The following is a 26712-nucleotide window of genomic DNA, read 5'->3' as shown; positions in this document are numbered from 1 at the left end:
TACGAAAACTGATACCAATCTGCATGTAATGCCTATTATGGTACTTCTGTGCAATTAACTCCTTGGGTCATGTCAGCCCAAATTCGGTGATGGAACCGGGCCTCGTTTTCGATGCCGGGCATCGTGGTCAGCGCCAAGCAACGTGGCCGTGTCCGTGATGCCGTGGACGCTGGAGTTTGGCGGTGCGGGAGAGAAGGCGAAATTCAAGGTGGAAATCATGCTGACCGCGCCCACAGGAGGAGAGCCCGCGCACGGTGCCGTGCTCTGGGCGGAGCTGACCATCCTTTCTTTTTTGAACTAAACGTCTCTACGATGGGTCCACGTTCTATGTCCAATCCCAAATCAACGATTTCTTGCTCTTGATCGGAGTAATAAACTAGAACAAAACTACCTTTTTCTTAAGGTTATAGAAAAGGAAAATGCTTGGCTTCAACTGTCGGACGCTCGCGTGCGATCCCCGGCTCGTTCGCGCGACACGTGTCCTGTTGGAGCGGTTTCATCTTTCCTTTCTTTTCGGTCAACATGACCTCTACTCGCTGCTCACTGTCCCCTAAAATAGTTTCTGTAAGAAGCTCTCTGTTGCAAAAAATGCAACAAAACCTATGTTGCAGAAAAATTAAATTAAAATGAGATCTATGTCGTAAAAAAACTAAGTTGCAACCAGACCTCTGTTGCAAAAAAAAAACTGTAACAAGACATATGTTGCAAAAAAAATCTGCAACTTGATTTATGTTGCAAAAATTTCTGTAACATGACCCGTATTGCAGAAATTTTCTGCAACACGACATGTGTTGCAATGATAGAAATTTCCTGAGCCAAAACATTCGCCGGCCGACGCGTAGCAGCGCCCTACAGAAAACTTCCTTATCTAGTTCTAGCATTTTGAAAAAAAAATACTTCAAACGTCCTCTCTTTTGGAATTGAAAAAGAGCCCTATAAAAAAGTTTAACTTCCAAACGCCCAATTATGTCTACTGAGATTTAGCTTACTTCTCGGTCAATTATCAGTCATACGATCTCATCCTCATAGTTGCTCGTGCTTATCTATCCGATAGGAGATGGTAGCACGGGCTATTTTCAACCGGTTTAGATGACGATTATGTAATAGGATAGACAATTAGTTTTCTATCTTTTTTATGCCAGCCGGTTGTGGCTTTACTTTTACTTTTCTGCTCTTTGTGAGCATTTTTTGTTCTTTTGTTTGAGATATCAAGGCTTGTATTGAACTTATTTGCTTTTTAATAAGTATAGCCGTATGCATCGTTCTGATGCAGAGGCCGAGGTGTTCCCGCTTTTTGAAAAAAAAGTTGCTCGTGCTTATTAGTTCCTCCGCTACTGTTTTGTAAGCGTGTGGACAGGGATTAGACTGGACACTGGAGCTTATTCCTTTCAATCCAAAACGCGACACCACCCAAATACAGAGCTTAGGAACACATGAAGGCTCAACTCGAAACAACAGATGCTTTCGCAGCTCTCCGCAGTTTTTGTTGTTAAACGTGATTTATACCGTACGTGACCGAAGCATACACGACAGGACGTCTTCATTATGTTTGCTATGTAGTCCGGCTAGGTAGTTAGAGAATATCTCATCTTTGTAATCCTAGCCCTATCTCTACTTAGCTTTCTCTTTAAGATGTAATCTCTCCTGTAACAACCTAACACGTACAACGTCCCCTCGAGTTGAGGTACGACGCTTTCTGCCTTCGCACATTTGTTAGCCACACAATAAAATTTCATAAGACACGTAAACCGGTAAGCAAACAAAGAAAAACAATCTGGAGCGCAAGAATTTATGCTCGTATATGGCCATTATTTCAGAAATTTTGGATCTGTAATTTCGCCACCAGAGTTGGGACCGTAAGAGAGCACAAAGACAGGCCTGACTTCGAATTTTCCCACACAAAAAATATGCCTGACTTTGAATTAGAGAAAAAGCTCATATTGTTTCTAGGAAATTTATACTAGCTTCCAAATTTGGCCGCCTTCTGTTGTTGGTCGAGCTTGAATGTTCACTAAAGCAAGCAAGCGCCTTGCCACACCGATTTACATTATCACTATAAAAACTCTATTTTCTTGACTTTTAACGGCTAAGGAATGTTTTCTTTGCACTGCCAGTGTGTACCGTCGAAACATACAGAGAGAGACAAAATTTAATGAATCTTGCCGCCTATTTTAGGAACTATACTGACCAAATAAAAGTGAGAAACTAGCTACACTATTACAAGCTCCGAGACAGGATAATACACAACAATTCAGAAAACAGCGAAAAGAGAAGGCATCATAAGCATGATGCTGCATCTACCCATGATTCTTTGTCTACCCTTTGTCCTACAGCTGCAGCATGCTGGGCAGAATCAGTTGCAATGCAAAATTTTGTGAAATGCCACTTCCAGCAGCAACCAACAGCAGTTATAACACATCCATTTTCACTCTCTGAGTGATCATAGACGAGCCTCCAGATTTGTTAACTTGATAAACAGAACCATCAATTTAGAAATACACCACCTCTTCAAATCTGCCCTGACCTGGCCAAATTTCTCACTCTTCTGCATATTTGCATAGACAGCCTGAAGAGCATTCACTTAAGGTAGATAGGTACTATGCATTTATGTCAAAGGTTGCTCTTGGCCTTCACATTCTACTCGCCAGTACTGGCAACGAAGTATTGAGGAGTCCTCTGGCGCGATTTTTATTGCAGCTCTTCTCAGGTTAAGTGCAAACTGCAAAGGCCTAAAGTAGCAACTAAAGAAAAACTAAATTAACCAAATATGACAACAAAAAATCAAATTAATCAAATATGTCAGCTGGAAATCCAAGAACCAAATATGACAACAGAAAAACCACATGATACGTAGCATCCAGCAGCAAGTTCACTTTATGAAGATTTAAGCACTCATAAGTTATGACATTATATCACAGGCAACTACCAATACGTAGGCACGAAAGGAAATGCAAGGACACTAATAATGTTGTGAGGAAACCTATTCCATTCAGACGATCAGAATAAGTAAATTTGGGAGTTCAGATTTTTTTATGCATTAACTCTGATGGGCCATCTAGCATTAAACAAGGGACTTTCCTGAAAAAATAGCATCCCAGTTCGAAATAAGGGGCACTAACAATCCATGTTTAAATTGGAAAAAATAGCATAGTGAATATAAAGACCATTAAAAAGTTTGTACATCAGAGTCGCATCTATCATTAAGGATACCTCTGCATCACTGATATATGCTAGTTTACCATTTGCAATGATTATTTGGCCCACACCAACCAACATACAAGTGATACATGAGTTAAATGGCCATCAATTAAGATGGGAAACAACATTGTTACCAATATTGATGATATCTCCAGAAACTATAGCTTATCAGCTTCATGTATAGTACAGAGCGGATTGTAGGACAATGATAGTCATATATTGACATAAAGCAATCATAACCCGTGCTTTAGCACGGGCTAGATTAATCATGAATAACAGCCTTAAATTTTCTGGATGTTAATCTTATTATAAATACTATACTCCCAAGTTGTGACTGCAGGCCTGGATTCACCAAAAGGTGCTCCTAAGTTGTATAAATTTGATGAACTGAGCTACATTCATTATCATGCATATTTTCCAAATATCTAGGGAACAGAAGCTATTTCTAGGATGAAACTTGGTATATAGCTACTCCCTCCGATCCAAATTAATTGAAGCAGCTCTAGTATAACTTTGTACTAAAGTTATACTAGAGTTGCGTCAGTTAATTTGGATCGAAGGGAGTAGCAAAGTTATTCAGAGAAGAAACTGAATACTCCATTCACCTCAAGAAACAGCTGCTCCCTCTGTCCCACAATATAGGACTTTTTGCGAGCTTTATTAGCTTGCAAAAACGTCTTATATTATGGGACCGAGGGAGTATCTCAGGAGTATCCCTTCTTTATCAAAAATAGTCTACAAAAGAACATAGGCATGAGGAGATAGGACAGATATAACAGTGACAAAAGGAATAGAAGCGTAATGTGCAGCTGGCCTAAAGCCATCGTATGATTCTGCATTACATGAAAGTGATACTATTATGTGAACCATAATTGATGCACACATTGTTTTGACAATAATGAATTATTATATCACTCAGTCGACTCCAAAACATTCTTAATCATGATGATTTTGGTACCTATAGAAGGAAAATGAGAAGGTTACATTATCTCAGACAAATTATATTAGTACATGTCTCCACACATATGTACTAATGATATCCTTGGAATTTGGGTTGAAGTATTTCAGAGGAAACACACTCATAAAAACTGAGAGTGGTTGTGTTGACTCTCTAATTGATGAAGAACGTTGCCCTGCCCTCTCCTATCTTACAAAGACCAGCAAACACATACCCCTAATAATATAAAAAATGTTATTAGAATTCATAGCTTTATCAACACATAATTGATATACCATTCTTCATCCAATTAATCTCAGTTCTCGTGGCTGTCAGGATGCATGCATGCAAGATTACCACGACTGAATTGTATATCGCCTACAAACTATTGCCAAGTGAGACCAGGAGGAGTGTGGCGCCATACTTGCTGCGATAATAAATCGAGGCGGGATTTGCACGCTGGAGCCTTCCGGGAGCCTATCCACGAGGAGGCCCTAGGAGCAGTGGTGATATTTTCTCGGCGAGAGAAAACAGTCACAAGCACAAGCAATGCCTCCCTGGCCAAAAACCCCAAAACTCCACCAAATCGAAATGTAAACGCGCCCTCCAGAACCACGACCAAACACTATGTCGACATGGAATCCCACAACCTCTTCCTGCTCATCAATATCCTCAAACTGAACTAAAAGTGATTGCGGCAAAACAGGAAACAAGAAAAACACACCAAACCATACCACTGACAAGACGGAGGAGGAGCACACAGCCAACCCACCACCAGACGACATGCTGCCCATGCGAAGCCCTTACACGGATGCACCAACCTCTAGTCCCCACCCGCAGCAGCAAGGAAGCGCGTCCTGCACTCCACGCCCTTCACTAACCCTTTTCCCCCTCTCCCCAGCCGAGCAGCTCCGCGACGCACAGCCGAAAAGAGCAAACAAACAGCACGTGGACCTCACACTGAGCCAGGCTTAACAAGCATTTACATCGGCTGACAGACAGGTACCACCCTGAATTCAGAGCTATCTTTTCTTTAGGAAGGTATACAACCAAGGATAGGACCCAATCAGCATACGTGTTAATCTCCAAGGTCATAGTTAATACAGGCCTGGCTGATGAACAAAACCGGCCGCCTCACCTTGGTCAAATCAGTCCTCAGTGCTATCCCCGTGCACCAACTCCTGGCGTTTGCGCCCCCAAAGAAAACCCTGAAGCAGTTACAGAAGATTCAGCGTGGCTTTCTTTGGGCTGGACGCGCTGTTGCAAATGGCGGTCACTGCCATGTTAACTGGCGACACGTCAGCCGTCCCCTCTCTCATGGTGGCTTGGGAGTTCAGGACATGGAGCACTCAGGGCTCGCGCTGGCTGGCTTTGGTTCACGTGGACGGATGCCGAGCAAGCATGGCAAGGTTTGGACCTGCAATTCTCAGCAGAGGAGCGTGCGTTCTTCTTCGCTTCCACTACAATGTCCATCGGGAACGGCATGACAGCCTTGTTCTGGGAAGATCGTTGGCTGAACGGCCGATCCATCAGTGAAACCATGCCCTTGCCCTACGGTTGCATCCCCAAGAGACGCCGCAAGGCCAGGACGGTGGCTAGCGCCTGGGCACAGGACATTCACGGCACCATCGGTATTCATGAAATTGGCCAATACCTGCAGCTTTGGCAGGCCGTGCAGGACACCACTCTCTCAGATGTGCCGGACCAATTGCTCTGGAAGTGGTCGGGCAGCGGCATCTACTCTGCGGAATCCTGCTACCTAGCTACTTTCTACGGTTCAACACTCTGCAACTCCTGGAAACTAATCTGGAAAAGCTGGGCGCCACCGCGGGTTAAGTTCTTCTACTGGCTGGCTAACCAGGATAGTTGTTGGACGGCCGACAGGCTCGCCCGCCGCGGCCTGCAGCACCACCCCTGCTGCCTACTATGCGATCAAGCCCCGGAAACTATGCGACACCTCTTGATGGACTGCACCTTCGCCCGGCAAACCTGGCATGAGGTACTGACTTGGCTAGGAGTTCAGATACCTACACCAAACAATGAGGCAACGCTAATGGACTGGTGGTTGCGCTCGACACAAGCAGCAACAACACTGCAGTGCAAAGCGCTGGCATCTGTCACAGAAACGAGTTCCTTGGATGATCTGGAAGCACAGGAACGAGTGCGTCTTTGACAATGCCAGTCCTTCAATTGATATACTTGTAGGCAGGATCAAGGACGAGGCTTCTTCTTGGGCGATGGCCGGCGCTCTAGGACTTAGAACTGTCTTGCCCTCCACCTGGGACGTCCACTGACTTCCTCCCATCTATTTGTAACCCTTGCCTCCTAGGAGGATTGTACCATATTCTACCTTTTCAATGAAATGAAACGCAAAGGTCTTTTGCGTTTTCTCGAAAAAAATACTCCCTTCGTCCCATAATGTAAGACGTTTTTAACTCTAGTGTAGTGTCAAAAACGTCTTACATTATGGGACGGAGAGAGTAGTTATTTGTCGCTTTAAATGGTATACCATCCAACTTCCATAGATGAATTTAGCTCCTAAAAAATGATAACTGCTTGATGCAACAGGTGACTAAGAAACCCACTGCCTTTATCGAATAATTTAAATGCTAGAAACAAATCAAGATCTGAGCTCAGACAAAAAAAAACATGTCCTCTTCATGAGACCACTCACCTTTCTTGCACTTTGAGTTCAAACAAGTGTACCATCTGCAGCAACAACCAAACAATTTTATTTTATTTGGCGGTTCTTGTACAGTATGCATCAATGTGTGCAATAACATGAGAGGGCATCTTAGCTCGGCTTTAGGGGATCCCTGCTTCAAAGAATATTACTGTCTTTAGCAGCTTAAGAATGAAACACGTCTTGCAAGCATAAGAGAAATCAAAATAACTCTACTATCCAAGAGCAAGAAATAGCATAACGTGGAGAAGAATCTCATACTTAACCTGAACTTGTTGGACATGAACTAAAAAAGCATGAGCAATAGAAATCCATATGTAATTTGCAGTGAAATTTTGATATGAAAATTATCCACAACATTCAGGTGATAGCAAATTCAACAATGAAGCCATTTCTGAGACACTTACACATCATCTGGAAGTATTTCTTCGAATTATCCGGTCATTCTTGTCCCTTTCCTACCAACCCAGTTTTGCAGTTTTATTTAAGTAATGTTACCAGTGACAAAGTCTGAACCAGATAAATGTACTAAGGCGGTATGGTTAAAAGAAGGATGGAGTTTTTGTTGAGTAAATAGGCAATTTCTTGATTAAATTAATCCACGAGTAAATCACTAGCATGACATTGACACATATAATCACATACTGATATTCAGTCAAACTAGCACATACTACGCTAATTGCAGAAAGATCTACGTATAACGCTAGCATGGCTAAAACAGAAAACAGTAGGAGCGGGATAAACGAGTTATACCCTCCAGTAGGCCATGCAGAGGCTGCGGCTTTGGTAGCAGCAGCGGCGTCCTCGGCGGCCTTCTTGTCAGCTTCAGCTTTCTCGGCGGCGGCACGTTCGGCGTCGGTGGACATGGTGATGATGAAGGCGACGCGAACGTAGAGGAAGTAGACGATCGGAAGTGAGCAGTCGCGTAATCGCTGCCCAAAAACCTATTCGCCCCTCACCCCGTACAGGAACCAGAAGGGCGTGGTTTCGGAGACCTGCTCTCCTGTCGACCGTGTACGCGGCGGGCGGGATGGAGTCACCGGCGGCAGCAGCAGCAAGGGAACGACGGTGGGCGTGCGCGTAAAGCAGATGTGATCTGTTCGTGGCGGCTAGGGTTAGGAGACACCACACACTTATATAGGCGCAGCCGCGTGGAGAGACGTGGGCTCGACCCACGTCCGAGTCCGTGACAGCCCACGATCCGACGTCTCAGATCGTGGCCCAGCTGTCAGAGAACTCTCCGTTAGTGACTGGCAAAAATAAGCGCGTAGGTGTGAGCTCGGCTCGGCTCAATCCCGCAACCCGCGGCGCGTCGTGACGAGGCGTGGCGAGGCGGGCGGCAGAGGAGGAGTGCGCGAGGGCCTCTTCTCTTCTCAAGCTCCAATAGCATGTAGAAGAGAAACCCTTATAAGGAGGTCCAACTCCTCTTCCACTTCCGGGGTGGGACTAAACTTCCCACTACACCTAGTGCCATATAACCCACATGGGCCCTTAGAGATTTTTCAGAAATTGCTACATGGGCCTAGAGTCCATCTCAAATTTCAGCAATCCCCCACCAGATCTCGAGGGCCCATTGTGTCCTCTGTTCCAATTACTGTTTCGATATACCAGTGTTTCAGTGAAGACCTGTTAAGGTTGAGCTTCACCTAGAGCAAGTAGCTACACTCCTTCACAACTGAACAATGGACTATGCCTTGAATTGTCAGTTTGGCGTAAAGAAGTTTCACCACATGTCTCACTAGTACTGGGCTGCCGAAGGCTGACCCCTCGGGTGGAGCATATAAGTCACACTCCTGGCCTATTCATGAGCTTACTAGAGATCACCCCAATCTCATAGACTGTGACCAGCAGTCGGACTCATATAGGTGTGTTCCTCCAAAGATCACTCTGTAGGATAGCATCTTGCTTATATAAGCTTCGGAACACATTAAGACAGTAGTCATCCTACCATACAGTATCGAGAGTATTGCATCTCCAACGGAGTGGGTTAATATAGTTACTCTCCTCAGTTCACCACTCGCTTGTTTTCTCAGGTCCTAATTCACGGGATCTCCGATCACATAGGTTGGGTTACTACCATGGCAACTCATGTGGGTCTCATACCCATCTCCCTCGATGCATTATCTATCACAACACGTGATAGCCCTTCCGTAAAGGGATCTGCCAGATTCTTAGCCGTATGGACATAGTCCAACGCTATCACTCCGGAGTTTCTTAATTTTCTGACAGCTTTTAATCTCATTCTTATGTGTTTGGTGGACTTCATGTTGTCCTTTGAACTCTTCACCTTGGTGATGGCAATCTGATTGTCACAGTTCATAAGGATAGCCGGAACCAGTTTATCAACCAATGGCAAGTCCATCAAAAGATCTCGAAGCCATCTCGCTTCAACACCAGATGTGTCTAATGCCGTTAATTCTGCTTCCATTGTCGATCTCGTTAAGATCGTTTGCTTGCAAGACTTCCAGGAAACAGCGCCACCTCCAAGAGTAAACATATACCCAGTTGTGGCCTTCATCTCATCAGCATCAGAGATCCAATTTGCATCACTATACCCTTCAAATACCGACGGGTCTCCGGTATAGTGAAGTCCATAGTCCATAGTACCTTTCAGATAGCGCATAACTCGTTCAACAGCATGCCAATGTACATCACCCGGTTTGGAAACAAACCGGCTCAGTTTGCTCACAGCAAACGCGATGTCGGGCCTCGTTGCGCTCGCTAGGTACATTAGTGAACCAATGATTTGAGAGTATCTCAACTGATCTATAGCCGTGCCTTTGGACTTTCGAATCAACACGCTAGGATCATATGGTGTTTGAGATGGTGTGCAATCCGAATATCCAAAACGACTCAACACCTTCTCAACATAGTGGGATTGCAGAAGTGTAATCCCACCCTCATTATCTCTCAGTAGCTTGATGTTCAAGATAACATCAGCCACACCAAGGTCTTTCATCTCAAAGTTCTGAGACAAAAACGACTTGACCTCCTCAATGACTTTGAGGTTGGTTCCGAATATCAGTATGTCATCAACATACAAGCACAGTATAACTCCTTCGCCCCCACCATGGCGATAGTATACACATTTGTCAGCCTCATTAACAACGAAACCAACAGATGTCAGAGTTGTATTAAACTTATCATGCCATTGCTTAGGTGCTTGCTTCAGGCCATATAAAGATTTCAGCAACCTACACACCTTTCTTTCCTGACCATCTATCACAAAGCCATCTGGCTGTTGCATGTAGATTTCCTTGTTTAGCTCTCCATTCAAAAAAGCCGTCTTAACATCCATCTGGTGGATGAGAAGACCATGCGAGGCTGCCAACGAGAGTAATACTCGAATGGTGGTCAGTCTAGCTACAGGTGAATAAGTGTCGAAGAAATCTTCCTCTTCTTTCTGGTCATAGCCCTTGGCCACAAGCCTAGCCTTGTACTTTTCAATCGTACCATCGGGCCTAAGCTTCTTCTTGAACACCCACTTACATCCTAATGGTTTGCAACCATAGGGACGTTCAGTGATCTCCCATGTCCCGTTAGCCATGATGGAATCCATCTCATTACGGACCACATCCTTCCAGTAGTCAGCTTCTGAAGAGGCATACGCTTCTGAAATAGAAGTGGGAGTATCATCCACGAGGTACACGAAGAAATCATCACCAAAGGTCTTTGCAGTCCTTTGTCTCTTGCCCCTACCAAGGGTTTCCTCGTCATCCTCCTCAGGATTTTCATCATGTGTTTGTTCATAATATTCTAGGGATGGCAGGTTCAGGAGTCTCCTCAGATTCCTGTCTAGGAGTGCTTTGCATATCTCTCATAGGAAAAGTATCCTCAAAGAATGTAGCATCCTTAGACTCCATAATTGTACCGACCTTCTGGTCAGGTACCTCAGATTTCACTACTAGAAATCTATAGCCAACGCTGTTCTTAGCGTAGCCCAAATTAACGCAGTCCACAGTCTTGGGTCCAAGCTTACACTTTTTGGGTATCGGCACATTGACTTTCGCCAGACAGCCCCAAGTGCGCAAGTACGAGAGTGTTGTCCTCCTCTTTGCCCATTTCTCATAGGGAGTGATCTCATTATCCTTTGTCGGAACTTTATTCAGGACATGACATGCCGTCAATATAGCCTCCCCCACCATGCCTTGGATAAACCCGATGTATCTAACATGGCGTTAACCAAATCAGTTAGAGTACGGTTTTCCCGCTCGGCAACCCCGTTTGACTGGGGTGAATAGGGAGGCGTCCTCTCATGAATAATGCCGTGTTCCGCACAGAAGGAATCAAACTCACTCGAGAAGTACTCTCCACCACGATCTGACCGGACTCGTTTAATTTTCTTTTCAAGTTGATTCTCAACTTCTGCCTTATAGATTTTAAAGTAGTGTAGAGCCTCATCTTTAGTATTTAACAGGTACACATAGCAATATCTAGTGGAATCATCTATCAATGTCATGAAGTATTTCTTTCCACCTTTAGTCAACACACCATTCATCTCACAAAGATCAGAATGTATGAGTTCTAATGGTGCCAAGTGTCTCTCCTCCGCGGCCTTGTGAGGCTTGCGAGGTTGCTTAGCTTGCACACATGAAAGGCACTTAGAGCCTTTGGCTAAAGTAAAACTCGGGATTAAATCCAACTTGGCTAGCCGCGTCATAACACCAAAACTAATGTGACAAAGACGTGAATGCCAAACCTCAGATTCATTAACATTCGAATGAACATGGTTCACGACTTTATTACAAAAATCTGCGAAGGAAAGGCGGAACATCCCTCCGCTCTCATAACCTTTTCCAACAAAGAGTCCATATTTCGTAACAACTAATTTATTAGACTCGAAAACCAACTTAAACCCTTCTCTACATAGAAGGGAGCCACTAACGAGGTTCTTCTTGATGGCGGGGACATGCTGCACGTTCTTCAGCTGCACGATCCTTCCCGAAGTAAACTTCAGATCGCCCGTGCCAACACCATGAACAGAAGCACTTGCGCCATTCCCCATCAATACGGACCCGTGGCCTGTGACCTGGTAAGAAGTGAACAATGACATGTCAGCACACACATGTACACCTGCACCTGTGTCCACCCACCAATCGGTGGGCTGAAACACTGAAAAAACAGTAAATAAATTACCGTACCCAGGTGCACCATTCTCATTATTGTCCACAATCATGTTGACGGAATTGGAGTCCTGTCCTGACTTCTTGTACTTGTTTGGGCACTTGTTGGCCCAATGTTCAACCGAACCACAAGTAAAGCAGCCCTCGTCCTTCTTGTTCTTCTTGAAGGTCTTCTTACCCTTCTTCTTAAAGTCGGTATTGTGTTGGACACCGTTCTTTCCCTTGGGCTTGTGGGAGTTGAAGTTCTTCTGGTTCACCATGTTGGCGACAGAAGTCCCTTCGGCCCCTTTTCCGTGCGAGTCCTTTGCCCTTTAATTCTGCTCAACACTCAGATGGCCAATGACATCCTCCACAGAGAATTCACGCCTCTGATGTTTCAGAGTGGTGGCAAAGTTCCTCCAGGAATTAGGGAGCTTAGCGATTATGCAGCCCGCGACAAACTTTCCCGGTAACTCGCACTTAAGAAGTTCAAGCTCCTTAACAATGCATATTATCTCATGAGCCTGCTCCAATACAGGACGGTTTTCAACCATCTTGTAATCATGGAACTGCTCTATAATATACATCTCGCTTCCGGCATCGGCTGCCCCGAACTTAGATTCGAGCGCCTCCCACAAGTCCTTGGCGACATGCACATGTAAATATGCGTCGACCAGTTTGTCTCCGATCACGCTAAGAACTGCTCCGAGAAACACAACGGTAGCCTCCTTGAACGCCTTCTCCTGTTCAGGAGCAATCGTTCCCTTGGAGACACCGGTGACCCAGAACACGTTCATAGCCGTGAGCCATAACGTGGTCTTAGTCTGCCAACGTTTAAAGTATGTACCGTTAAACTTATCCGGTTTCAGTGCAGCGGCAAAGCCACTTGCCGAAAAATTCCCTCCAGTATAGGTTTTTGGATTGTTGAGTAAATAGGCAATTTCTCGATTAAATTAATCCATGAGTAAATCACTAGCATGGCATTGACACATATAATCGCATACTGATATTCAGTCAAACTAGCACATACTACGCTAATTGCAGAAAGATCTACGTATAACGCTAGCATGGCTAAAACAGAAAACAGTAGGAGCGGGATAAACGAGTTATACCCTCCAGTAGGCCATGCAGAGGACGCGGCTTTGGTAGCAGCAGCGGCGTCCTCGGCGGCCTTCTTGTCAGCTTCAGCTTTCTCGGCGGCGGCACGTTCGGCGTCGGTGGACATGGTGATGATGAAGGCGACGCGAACGTAGAGGAAGTAGACGATCGGAAGTGAGCAGTCGCGTAATCGCTGCCCAAAAACCTATTCGCCCCTCACCCCGTACATGAACCAGAAGGGCGTGGTTTCGGAGACCTGCTCTCCCGTTGACCGTGTACGCGGCGGACGGGATGGAGTCACCGGCGGCAGCAGCAGTAAGGGAACGACGGTGGGCGTGCGCGTGGAGCAGATGGGATCTGTTCGTGGCTGCTAGGGTTAGGAGACACCGCACACTTTTATAGGCGCAGCCGCGTGGAGAGACGTGGGCTCGACCCACGTCCGAGTCCGTGACAGCCCACGATCCGACGTCTCAGATCGTGGCCCAGCTGTCAGAGAACTCTCCGTTAGTGACCGGCAAAAATAAGCGCGCAGGTGTGAGCTCGGCTCGGCTCAATCCCGCAACCCGCGGCGCGTCGTGACGAGGCGTGGCGAGGCGGGCGGCAGAGGAGGAGTGCGCGAGGGCCTCTTCTCTTCTCAAGCTCCAATAGCATGTAGAAGAGAAACCCTTATAAGGAGGTCCAACTCCTCTTCCACTTCCGGGGTGGGACTAAACTTCCCACTACACCTAGTGCCATATAACCCACATGGGCCCTTAGAGATTTTACAGAAATTGCTACATGGGCCTAGAGCCCATCTCAAATTTCAGCAATCCCCCACCAGATCTCGAGGGCCCATTGTGTCCTCTGTTCCAATTACTGTTTCGATATACCAGTGTTTCAGTGAAGACCTGTTAAGGTTGAGCTTCACCTAGAGCAAGTAGCTACACTCCTTCACAACTGAACAATGGACTGTGCCTTGAATTGTCAGTTTGGCGTAAAGAAGTTTCACCACATGTCTCACTAGTACTGGGCTGCCGAAGGCTGACCCCTCGGGTGGAGCATATAAGTCACACTCCTGGCCTATTCATGAGCTTACTAGAGATCACCCCAATCTCATAGACTGTGACCAGCAGTCGGACTCATATAGGTGTGTTCCTCCAAAGATCACTCTGTAGGATAGCATCTTGCTTATATAAGCTTCGGAACACATTAAGACAGTAGTCATCCTACCATACAGTATCGAGAGTATTGCATCTCCAACGGAGTGGGTTAGTATAGTTACTCTCCTCAGTTCACCACTGGCTTGTTTTCCCAGGTCCTAATTCACGGGATCTCCGATCACATAGGTTGGGTTACTACCATGGCAACTCATGTGGGTCTCATACCCATCTCCCTCGATGCATTATCTATCACAACACGTGATAGCCCTTTCGTAAAGGGATCTGCCAGATTCTTAGCCGTATGGACATAGTCCAACGCTATCACTCCAGAGTTTCTTAATTTTCTGACAGCTTTTAATCTCATTCTTTTGTGTTTGATGGACTTCATGTTGTCCTTTGAACTCTTCACCTTGGTGATGACAGTCTGATTGTCACAGTTCATAAGGATAGCCGGAACCGGTTTATCAACCAATGGCAAGTCCATCAAAAGATCTCGAAGCCATCTCGCTTCAACACCAGATGTGTCTAATGCCGTTAATTCTGCTTCCATTGTCGATCTCGTTAAGATCGTTTGCTTGCAAGACTTCCAGGAAACAACGCCACCTCCAAGAGTAAACATATACCCAGTTGTGGCCTTCATCTCATCAGCATCAGAGATCCAATTTGCATCACTATACCCTTCAAGTACCGACGGGTCTCTGGTATAGTGAAGTCCATAGTTCATAGTACCTTTCAGATAGCGCATAACTCGTTCAACAGCATGCCAATGTACATCACCCGGTTTGGAAACAAACCGGCTCAGTTTGCTCACAGCAAACGCGATGTCGGGCCTCGTTGCGCTCGCTAGGTACATTAGTGAACCAATGATTTGAGAGTATCTCAACTGATCTATAGCCGTGCCTTTGGACTTTCGAATCAACACGCTAGGATCATATGGTGTTTGAGATGGTGTGCAATCCGAATATCCAAAACGACTCAACACCTTCTCAACATAGTGGGATTGCAGAAGTGTAATCCCACCCTCATTATCTCTCAGTAGCTTGATGTTCAAGATAACATCAGCCACACCAAGGTCTTTCATCTCAAAGTTCTGAGACAAAAACGACTTGACCTCCTCAATGACTTTGAGGTTGGTTCCGAATATCAGTATGTCATCAACATACAAGCACAGTATAACTCCTTCGCCCCCACCATGGCGATAGTATACACATTTGTCAGCCTCATTAACAACGAAACCAACAGATGTCAGAGTTGTATTAAACTTATCATGCCATTGCTTAGGTGCTTGCTTCAGGCCATATAAAGATTTCAGCAACCTACACACCTTTCTTTCCTGACCATCTATCACAAAGCCATCTGGCTGTTGCATGTAGATTTCCTTGTTTAGCTCTCCATTCAAAAAAGCCGTCTTAACATCCATCTGGTGGACGAGAAGACCATGCGAGGCTGCCAACGAGAGTAATACTCGAATGGTGGTCAGTCTAGCTACAGGTGAATAAGTGTCGAAGAAATCTTCCTCTTCTTTCTGGTCATAGCCCTTGGCCACAAGCCTAGCCTTGTACTTTTCAATCGTACCATCGGGCCTAAGCTTCTTCTTGAACACCCACTTACATCCTAATGGTTTGCAACCATAGGGACGTTCAGTGATCTCCCATGTCCCGTTAGCCATGATGGAATCCATCTCATTACGGACCACATCCTTCCAGTAGTCAGCTTCTGAAGAGGCATACGCTTCTGAAATAGAAGTGGGAGTATCATCCACGAGGTACACGAAGAAATCATCACCAAAGGTCTTTGCAGTCCTTTGTCTCTTGCCCCTACCAAGGGTTTCCTCGTCATCCTCCTCAGGATTTTCATCATGTGTTTGTTCATAATATTCTAGGGATGGCAGGTTCAGGAGTCTCCTCAGATTCCTGTCTAGGAGTGCTTTGCATATCTCTCATAGGAAAAGTATCCTCAAAGAATGTAGCATCCTTAGACTCCATAATTGTACCGACCTTCTGGTCAGGTACCTCAGATTTCACTACTAGAAATCTATAGCCAACGCTGTTCTTAGCGTAGCCCAAATTAACGCAGTCCACAGTCTTGGGTCCAAGCTTACACTTTTTGGGGATCGGCACATTGACTTTCGCCAGACAGCCCCAAGTGCGCAAGTACGAGAGTGTTGTCCTCCTCTTTGCCCATTTCTCATAGGGAGTGATCTCATTATCCTTTGTCGGAACTTTATTCAGGACATGACATGCCGTCAATATAGCCTCCCCCACCATGCCTTGGATAAACCCGATGTATCTAACATGGCGTTAACCAAATCAGTTAGAGTACGGTTTTCCCGCTCGGCAACCCCGTTTGACTGGGGTGAATAGGGAGGCGTCCTCTCATGAATAATGCCGTGTTCCGCACAGAAGGAATCAAACTCACTCGAGAAGTACTCTCCACCACGATCTGACCGGACTCGTTTAATTTTCTTTTCAAGTTGATTCTCAACTTCTGCCTTATAGATTTTAAAGTAGTGTAGAGCCTCATCTTTAGTATTTAACAGGTACACATAGCAATATCTAGTGGAATCATCTATCAATGTCATGAAGTATTTCTTTCCACCTTTAGTCAACACACCATTCATCTCACAAAGATCAGAATGTATGAGTTCTAATGGTGCCAAGTGTCTCTCCTCCGCGGTCTTGTGAGGCTTGCGAGGTTGCTTAGCTTGCACACATGAAAGGCACTTAGAGCCTTTGGCTAAAGTAAAACTCGGGATTAAATCCAACTTGGCTAGCCGCGTCATAACACCAAAACTAATGTGACAAAGACGTGAATGCCAAACCTCAGATTCATTAACATTCGAATGAACATGGTTCACGACTTTATTACAAAAATCTGCGAGGGAAAGGCGGAACATCCCTCCGCTCTCATAACCTTTTCCAACAAAGAGTCCATATTTCGTAACAACTAATTTATTAGACTCGAAAACCAACTTAAACCCTTCTCTACATAGAAGGGAGCCACTAACGAGGTTCTTCTTGATGGCGGGGACATGCTGCACGTTCTTCAGCTGCACGATCCTTCCCGAAGTAAACTTCAGATCGACCATGCCAACACCATGAACAGAAGCACTCGCGCCATTCCCCATCAATACGGACCCGTGGCCTGTGACCTGGTAAGAAGTGAACAATGACATGTCAGCACACACATGTACACCTGCACCTGTGTCCACCCACCAATCGGTGGGCTGAAACACTGAAAAAACAGTAAATAAATTACCGTACCCAGGTGCACCATTCTCATTATTGTCCACAATCATGTTGACGGACTTGGAGTCCTGTCCTGACTTCTTGTACTTGTTTGGGCACTTGTTGGCCCAATGTTCAACCGAACCACAAGTAAAGCAGCCCTCGTCCTTCTTGTTCTTCTTGAAGGTCTTCTTACCCTTCTTCTTAAAGTCGGTATTGTGTTGGACACCGTTCTTTCCCTTGGGCTTGTGGGAGTTGAAGTTCTTCTGGTTCACCATGTTGGCGACAGAAGTCCCTTCGGCCCCTTTTCCATGCGAGTCCTTTGCCCTTGAATACTGCTCAACACTCAGATGGCCAATGACATCCTCCACAGAGAATTCACGCCTCTGATGTTTCAGAGTGGTGGCAAAGTTCCTCCAGGAATTAGGGAGCTTAGCGATTATGCAGCCCGCGACAAACTTTCCCGGTAACTCGCACTTAAGAAGTTCAAGCTCCTTAAAATGCATATTATCTCATGAGCCTGCTCCAATACAGGACGGTTTTCAACCATCTTGTAATCATGGAACTGCTCTATAATATACATCTCGCTTCCGGCATCGGCTGCCCCGAACTTAGATTCGAGCGCCTCCCACAAGTCCTTGGCGACATGCACATGTAAATATGCGTCGACCAGTTTGTCTCCGATCACGCTAAGAACTGCTCCGAGAAACACAACGGTAGCCTCCTTGAACGCCTTCTCCTGTTCAGGAGCAATCGTTCCCGTGGAGACACCGGTGACCCAGAACACGTTCATAGCCGTGAGCCATAACGTGGTCTTAGTCTGCCAACGCTTAAAGTATGTACCGTTAAACTTATCCGGTTTCAGTGCAGCGGCAAAGCCACTTGCCGAAAAATTCCCTCCAGTATAGGTTTTTGGATTGTTGAGTAAATAGGCAATTTCTCGATTAAATTAATCCACGAGTAAATCACTAGCATGGCATTGACACATATAATCGCATACTGATATTCAGTCAAACTAGCACATACTACGCTAATTGCAGAAAGATCTACGTATAACGCTAGCATGGCTAAAACAGAAAACAGTAGGAGCGGGATAAACGAGTTATACCCTCCAGTAGGCCATGCAGAGGCCGCGGCTTTGGTAGCAGCAGCGGCGTCCTCGGCGGCCTTCTTGTCAGCTTCAGCTTTCTCGGCGGCGGCACGTTCGGCGTCGGTGGACATGGTGATGATGAAGGCGACGCGAACGTAGAGGAAGTAGACGATCGGAAGTGAGCAGTCGCGTAATCGCTGCCCAAAAACCTATTCGCCCCTCACCCCGTACATGAACCAGAAGGGCGTGGTTTCGGAGACCTGCTCTCCCGTCGACCGTGTACGCGGCGGACGGGATGGAGTCACCGGCGGCAGCAGCAGCAAGGGAACGACGGTGGGCGTGCGCGTGGAGCAGATGGGATCTGTTCGTGGCTGCTAGGGTTAGGAGACACCGCACACTTATATAGGCACAGCCGCGTGGAGAGACGTGGGCTCGACCCACGTCCGAGTCCGTGACAGCCCACGATCCGACGTCTCAGATCGTGGCCCAGCTGTCAGAGAACTCTCCGTTAGTGACCGGCAAAAATAAGCGCGTAGGTGTGAGCTCGGCTCGGCTCAATCCCGCAACCCGCGGCGCGTCGTGACGAGGCGTGGCGAGGCGGGCGGCAGAGGAGGAGTGCGCGAGGGCCTCTTCTCTTCTCAAGCTCCAATAGCATGTAGAAGAGAAACCCTTATAAGGAGGTCCAACTCCTCTTCCACTTCCGGGGTGGGACTAAACTTCCCACTACACCTAGTGCCATATAACCCACATGGGCCCTTAGAGATTTTTCAGAAATTGCTACATGGGCCTAGAGCCCATCTCAAATTTCAGCAATCCCCCACCAGATCTCGAGGGCCCATTGTGTCCTCTGTTCCAATTACTGTTTCGATATACCAGTGTTTCAGTGAAGACCTGTTAAGGTTGAGCTTCACCTAGAGCAAGTAGCTACACTCCTTCACAACTGAACAATGGACTGTGCCTTGAATTGTCAGTTTGGCGTAAAGAAGTTTCACCACATGTCTCACTAGTACTGGGCTGCCGAAGGCTGACCCCTCGGACCCCTCGGGTGGAGCATATAAGTCACACTCCTGGCCTATTCATGAGCTTACTAGAGATCACCCCAATCTCATAGACTGTGACCAGCAGTCGGACTCATATAGGTGTGTTCCTCCAAAGATCACTCTGTAGGATAGCATCTTGCTTATATAAGCTTCGGAACACATTAAGACAGTAGTCATCCTACCATACAGTATCGAGAGTATTGCATCTCCAACGGAGTGGGTTAGTATAGTTACTCTCCTCAGTTCACCACTGGCTTGTTTTCCCAGGTCCTAATTCACGGGATCTCCGATCACATAGGTTGGGTTACTACCATGGCAACTCATGTGGGTCTCATACCCATCTCCCTCGATGCATTATCTATCACAACACGTGATAGCCCTTTCGTAAAGGGATCTGCCAGATTCTTAGCCGTATGGACATAGTCCAACGCTATCACTCCGGAGTTTCTTGATTTTCTGACAGCTTTTAATCTCATTCTTATGTGTTTGATGGACTTCATGTTGTCCTTTGAACTCTTCACCTTGGTGATGACAGTCTGATTGTCACAGTTCATAAGGATAGCCGGAACCGGTTTATCAACCAATGGCAAGTCCATCAAAAGATCTCGAAGCCATCTCGCTTCAACACCAGATGTGTCTAATGCCGTTAATTCTGCTTCCATTGTCGATCTCGTTAAGATCGTCTGCTTGCAAGACTTCCAGGAAACAGCGCCACCTCCAAGAGTAAACATATACCCAGTTGTGGCCTTCATCTCATCAGCATCAGAGATCCAATTTGCATCACTATACCCTTCAAGTACCGACGGGTCTCTAGTATAGTGAAGTCCATAGTTCATAGTACCTTTCAGATTGCGCATAACTCGTTCAACAGCATGCCAATGTACATCACCCGGTTTGGAAACAAACCGGCTCAGTTTGCTCACAGCAAACGCGATGTCGGGCCTCGTTGCGCTCGCTAGGTACATTAGTGAACCAATGATTTGAGAGTATCTCAACTGATCTATAGCCGTGCCTTTGGACTTTCGAATCAACACGCTAGGATCATATGGTGTTTGAGATGGTGTGCAATCCGAATATCCAAAACGACTCAACACCTTCTCAACATAGTGGGATTGCAGAAGTGTAATCCCACCCTCATTATCTCTCAGTAGCTTGATGTTCAAGATAACATCAGCCACACCAAGGTCTTTCATCTCAAAGTTCTGAGACAAAAACGACTTGACCTCCTCAATGACTTTGAGGTTGGTTCCGAATATCAGTATGTCATCAACATACAAGCACAGTATAACTCCTTCGCCCCCACCATGGCGATAGTATACACATTTGTCAGCCTCATTAACAACGAAACCAACAGATGTCAGAGTTGTATTAAACTTATCATGCCATTGCTTAGGTGCTTGCTTCAGGCCATATAAAGATTTCAGCAACCTACACACCTTTCTTTCCTGACCATCTATCACAAAGCCATCTGGCTGTTGCATGTAGATTTCCTTGTTTAGCTCTCCATTCAGAAAAGCCGTCTTAACATCCATCTGGTGGACGAGAAGACCATGCGAGGCTGCCAACGAGAGTAATACTCGAATGGTGGTCAGTCTAGCTACAGGTGAATAAGTGTCGAAGAAATCTTCCTCTTCTTTCTGGTCATAGCCCTTGGCCACAAGCCTAGCCTTGTACTTTTCAATCGTACCATCGGGCCTAAGCTTCTTCTTGAACACCCACTTACATCCTAATGGTTTGCAACCATAGGGACGTTCAGTGATCTCCCATGTCCCGTTAGCCATGATGGAATCCATCTCATTACGGACCACATCCTTCCAGTAGTCAGCTTCTGAAGAGGCATACGCTTCTGAAATAGAAGTGGGAGTATCATCCACGAGGTACACGAAGAAATCATCACCAAAGGTCTTTGCAGTCCTTTGTCTCTTGCCCCTACCAAGGGTTTCCTCGTCATCCTCCTCAGGATTTTCATCATGTGTTTGTTCATAATATTCTAGGGATGGCAGGTTCAGGAGTCTCCTCAGATTCCTGTCTAGGAGTGCTTTGCATATCTCTCATAGGAAAAGTATCCTCAAAGAATGTAGCATCCTTAGACTCCATAATTGTACCGACCTTCTGGTCAGGTACCTCAGATTTCACTACTAGAAATCTATAGCCAACGCTGCTCTTAGCGTAGCCCAAATTAACGCAGTCCACAGTCTTGGGTCCAAGCTTACGCTTTTTGGGGATCGGCACATTGACTTTCGCCAGACAGCCCCAAGTGCGCAAGTACGAGAGTGTTGTCCTCCTCTTTGCCCATTTCTCATAGGGAGTGATCTCATTATCCTTTGTCGGAACTTTATTCAGGACATGACATGCCGTCAATATAGCCTCCCCCACCATGCCTAGGATAAACCCGATGTATCTAACATGGCGTTAACCAAATCAGTTAGAGTACGGTTTTTCCGCTCGGCAACCCCATTTGACTGGGGTGAATAGGGAGGCGTCCTCTCATGAATAATGCCGTGTTCCGCACAGAAGGAGTCAAACTCACTCGAGAAGTACTCTCCACCACGATCTGACCGGACTCGTTTAATTTTCTTTTCAAGTTGATTCTCAACTTCTGCCTTATAGATTTTAAAGTAGTGTAGAGCCTCATCTTTAGTATTTAACAGGTACACATAGCAATATCTAGTGGAATCATCTATCAATGTCATGAAGTATTTCTTTCCACCTTTAGTCAACACACCATTCATCTCACAAAGATCAGAATGTATGAGTTCTAATGGTGCCAAGTGTCTCTCCTCCGCGGCCTTGTGAGGCTTGCGAGGTTGCTTAGCTTGCACACATGAAAGGCACTTAGAGCCTTTGGCTAAAGTAAAACTCGGGATTAAATCCAACTTGGCTAGCCGCGTCATAACACCAAAACTAATGTGACAAAGACGTGAATGCCAAACCTCAGATTCATTAACATTCGAATGAACATGGTTCACGACTTTATTACAAAAATCTGCGAGGGAAAGGCGGAACATCCCTCCGCTCTCATAACCTTTTCCAACAAAGAGTCCATATTTCGTAACAACTAATTTATTAGACTCGAAAACCAACTTAAACCCTTCTCTACATAGAAGGGAGCCACTAACAAGGTTCTTCTTGATGGCGGGGACATGCTGCACGTTCTTCAGCTGCACGATCCTTCCCGAAGTAAACTTCAGATCGACCGTGCCAACACCATGAACAGAAGCACTCGCGCCATTCCCCATCAATACGGACCCGTGGCCTGTGACCTGGTAAGAAGTGAACAATGACATGTCAGCACACACATGTACACCTGCACCTGTGTCCACCCACCAATCGGTGGGCTGAAACACTGAAAAAACAGTAAATAAATTACCGTACCCAGGTGCACCATTCTCATTATTGTCCACAATCATGTTGACGGACTTGGAGTCCTGTCCTGACTTCTTGTACTTGTTTGGGCACTTGTTGGCCCAATGTTCAACCGAACCACAAGTAAAGCAGCCCTCGTCCTTCTTGTTCTTCTTGAAGGTCTTCTTACCCTTCTTCTTAAAGTCGGTATTGTGTTGGACACCGTTCTTTCCCTTGGGCTTGTGGGAGTTGAAGTTCTTCTGGTTCACCATGTTGGCGACAGAAGTCCCTTCGGCCCCTTTTCCGTGCGAGTCCTTTGCCCTTGAATTCTGCTCAACACTCAGATGGCCAATGACATCCTCCACAGAGAATTCACGCCTCTGATGTTTCAGAGTGATGGCAAAGTTCCTCCAGGAATTAGGGAGCTTAGCGATTATGCAGCCCGCGACAAACTTTCCCGGTAACTCGCACTTAAGAAGTTCAAGCTCCTTAACAATGCATATTATCTCATGAGCCTGCTCCAATACAGGACGGTTTTCAACCATCTTGTAATCATGGAACTGCTCTATAATATACATCTCGCTTCCGGCATCGGCTGCCCCGAACTTAGATTCGAGCGCCTCCCACAAGTCCTTGGCGACATGCACATGTAAATATGCGTCGACCAGTTTGTCTCCGATCACGCTAAGAACTGCTCCGAGAAACACAACGGTAGCCTCCTTGAACGCCTTCTCCTGTTCAGGAGCAATCGTTCCCGTGGAGACACCGGTGACCCAGAACACGTTCATAGCCGTGAGCCATAACGTGGTCTTAGTCTGCCAACGCTTAAAGTATGTACCGTTAAACTTATCCGGTTTCAGTGCAGCGGCAAAGCCACTTGCCGAAAAATTCCCTCCAGTATAGGTTTTTGGATTGTTGAGTAAATAGGCAATTTCTCGATTAAATTAATCCACGAGTAAATCACTAGCATGGCATTGACACATATAATCGCATACTGATATTCAGTCAAACTAGCACATACTACGCTAATTGCAGAAAGATCTACGTATAACGCTAGCATGGCTAAAACAGAAAACAGTAGGAGCGGGATAAACGAGTTATACCCTCCAGTAGGCCATGCAGAGGCCGCGGCTTTGGTAGCAGCAGCGGCGTCCTCGGCGGCCTTCTTGTCAGTTTCAGCTTTCTCGGCGGCGGCACGTTCGGCGTCGGTGGACATGGTGATGATGAAGGCGACGCGAACGTAGAGGAAGTAGACGATCGGAAGTGAGCAGTCGCGTAATCGCTGCCCAAAAACCTATTCGCCCCTCACCCCGTACATGAACCAGAAGGGCGTGGTTTCGGAGACCTGCTCTCCCGTCGACCGTGTACGCGGCGGGTCACCGGCGGCGGCAGCAGCAGCAAGGGAACGACGGTGGGCGTGCGCGTGGAGCAGATGGGATCTGTTCGTGGCGGCTAGGGTTAGGAGATACCGCACACTTATATAGGCGCAGCCGCGTGGAGAGACGTGGGCTCGACCCACGTCCGAGTCCGTGACAGCCCACGATCCGACGTCTCAGATCGTGGCCCAGCTGTCAGAGAACTCTCCGTTAGTGACAGGCAAAAATAAGCGCGTAGGTGTGAGCTCGGTTCGGCTCAATCCCGCAACCCGCACCGCGTCGCGTCGCGACGAGGCGTGGCGTGGCGTGGCGTGGCGTGGCGTGGCGAGGCGGGCGGCGGAGGAGGAGTGCGCGAGGGCCTCTTCTCTTCTCAAGCTCCAATAGCATGTAGAAGAGAAACCCTTATAAGGAGGTCCAACTCCTCTTCCACTTCCGGGGTGGGACTAAACTTCCCACTACACCTAGTGCCATATAACCCACATGGGCCCTTAGAGATTTTTCAGAAATTGCTACATGGGCCTAGAGCTCATCTCAAATTTCAGCAATTTCATAGAAAAAACTGCAATATCTTGTATCGCAGTTAACATGGTCGGTATGAAATATATGAAAAGTTAACATATATAGGGACACGCTAATCACGTACGGGAATTTCCTCAAACATCCGTTCACAACTAAAACATCAAATATATGTGCAAGAACAAAAAACACTGCCCCTTAGAGTTACGCCCATTTCATCAAGCATCTTGTGTACGATTTTGTGCAGAAAAACTGAACCATACCGAGGGGGGTGATTTGTTGAACGAATAAGAAATAAAGTGAACTTCCTCACCTTCAGTCACGTTGGCCTCTTTCTCCACGAGTGTTGCTGCCAAGACCTGGACTACAAAGTTCAGCCACCTCCTTCCGACATGGCCTCCATGACCTTGTGCTATGGCCTCGCAGCCCTAGCACGAGGAAGCGGTGGAAACAGGAACAAGGCCACCACGAACGTGATGGCACAGGCGCCTGGCTGTCTCTCTCGCTCCATCCACCCGAGGCGCGGCGCCGCAGCAGAGGCGGGTCTCAGCGGCCGGTGCCGCAGCGCAGAGGAGCGGGGGCGGGGAAGGGCGAAGGCGGATCAGGATGTCGGGTACGAGGCCGCAGCGCGGAGGAGAGGCCCGACACGGGGCGCAACGGCTGGAGACGGGTGCGAGATTCGTGCGTTTTAATCTGACGGCCATCAAGTCGTTCGCTGGAGATGCCCAAATATCGGACGTCAGCCATATCTTGATTATGAGAAGGGGACTATTTATGTCGTTCGCTGGAGATGCCTTGAGCGGCATCTTGTGGCGGCAACTAGCTCCGGCGGGTCAGGCGCGGGAGGTGGATCAGCGAGCTGCCTCGCTCGTATCCGGCGGGCTCGGTGGACCACCCAGCCGGCTTGTATGCCGGAGAATTGCTCTTCGGAAGCCATCAAAAGAGTGGAAAAAATGGTGAAGGAGAAGATGGGAGCGATGGAGGGGTGGAATTCTTGCCCGGCATCTTGCCTTGTTTAAATAGAGGGCGGACAGGAGGAGCTCGCCCGGCGTTGCGTTTAATGTCGGCTCGCTCAGGGGCGGACGTGTGACCGGAGTAAGTTTCTCGGCTTCCACATATGTTCAGCCCGGCGGGCGGCGCCCTCGACTGGCGTGTCGCTTCAATGGCGGAGGCCTATTAAGATAGGTCTAGCGTGTCGTGTACATGTACCTTGTACGTATGTAATTGTATATGCTGATTGTTATATATAGAAAGACGTGGGGAGGTTTTGCCCCACGAAAAACCCTAAACCCTATTCTCAAACTTGTATTAGAGCCTACCCTAGCCGCCGCCGCCTCTCCTCCTCCTGCCGCCGCCGCCGCAGTTTTCTCGCGGCCGCCGTGATGTCCGCCACCCCGGCACCCACGATGACCCCCTCCTCCGCGCTCACGCTCTCCACCCCCTCCGTGCCCTCCCCGGTCATCGCCCCACCCGTCGCGTCGGCTCCCACCCCCATCCTTCCGCCCATCGTGGTCTCGCTCGACCGCAGTAACTTTATGCTGTGGAGGGCCCTTGCCCTTCCCAACTTCGCCGGAGTTCGCCTCCACGGCTTCCTCGATGGCTCGGCCAGGGCGCCGGCGCCGACCGTGACGACAGGCACCGGCGAGGCTGCCCGCACCGTGTCCAACCCTGAGTACGAGCAGTGGTGGACGCTGGATCAGAAGGTCCTCGGGCATCTCCTCGGTTCGATGAACGTGGAGATCTGTGCGCAGCTCATCGGGCTGCAGGACGGCGTGCACACCATGTTCGCCGCCGAGAATAGCGCCGGCGTGCGTAACCTCCGGCGCCAGATCCAGGCGCTGAGGAAAGGAGATCGCCCCGTCGGCGAGTATATGCAGAAGGTCAAGGCCCTCGCTGATTCGATGGCCGCCGCCGGCTCTCCTCTTCGCGATGATGAGATCATCGACTACATGCTGACCGGG

General features: G+C 47.3%; 1 long non-coding RNA gene across 1 annotated transcript; it reads right to left on the bottom strand.

Moving 5' to 3' along the window:
• Positions 1-2067: 2067 nt before the first annotated feature.
• LOC120966262 (uncharacterized) lies at positions 2068-25399 on the bottom strand. Its single transcript, XR_012187380.1, has 2 exons — positions 25065-25399; positions 2068-6951 (listed from the first exon to the last, which is right to left on the bottom strand). It is a non-coding gene; the product is annotated as an uncharacterized lncRNA (long non-coding RNA).
• Positions 25400-26712: the final 1313 nt, after the last annotated feature.

This window comes from Aegilops tauschii, chromosome 6 (genome assembly GCF_002575655.3).
Source record: "Aegilops tauschii subsp. strangulata cultivar AL8/78 chromosome 6, Aet v6.0, whole genome shotgun sequence".
NCBI classification, from domain to species: Eukaryota; Viridiplantae; Streptophyta; class Magnoliopsida; order Poales; family Poaceae; genus Aegilops; species Aegilops tauschii.
This window is presented reverse-complemented; position numbering and strand designations above follow the sequence as displayed.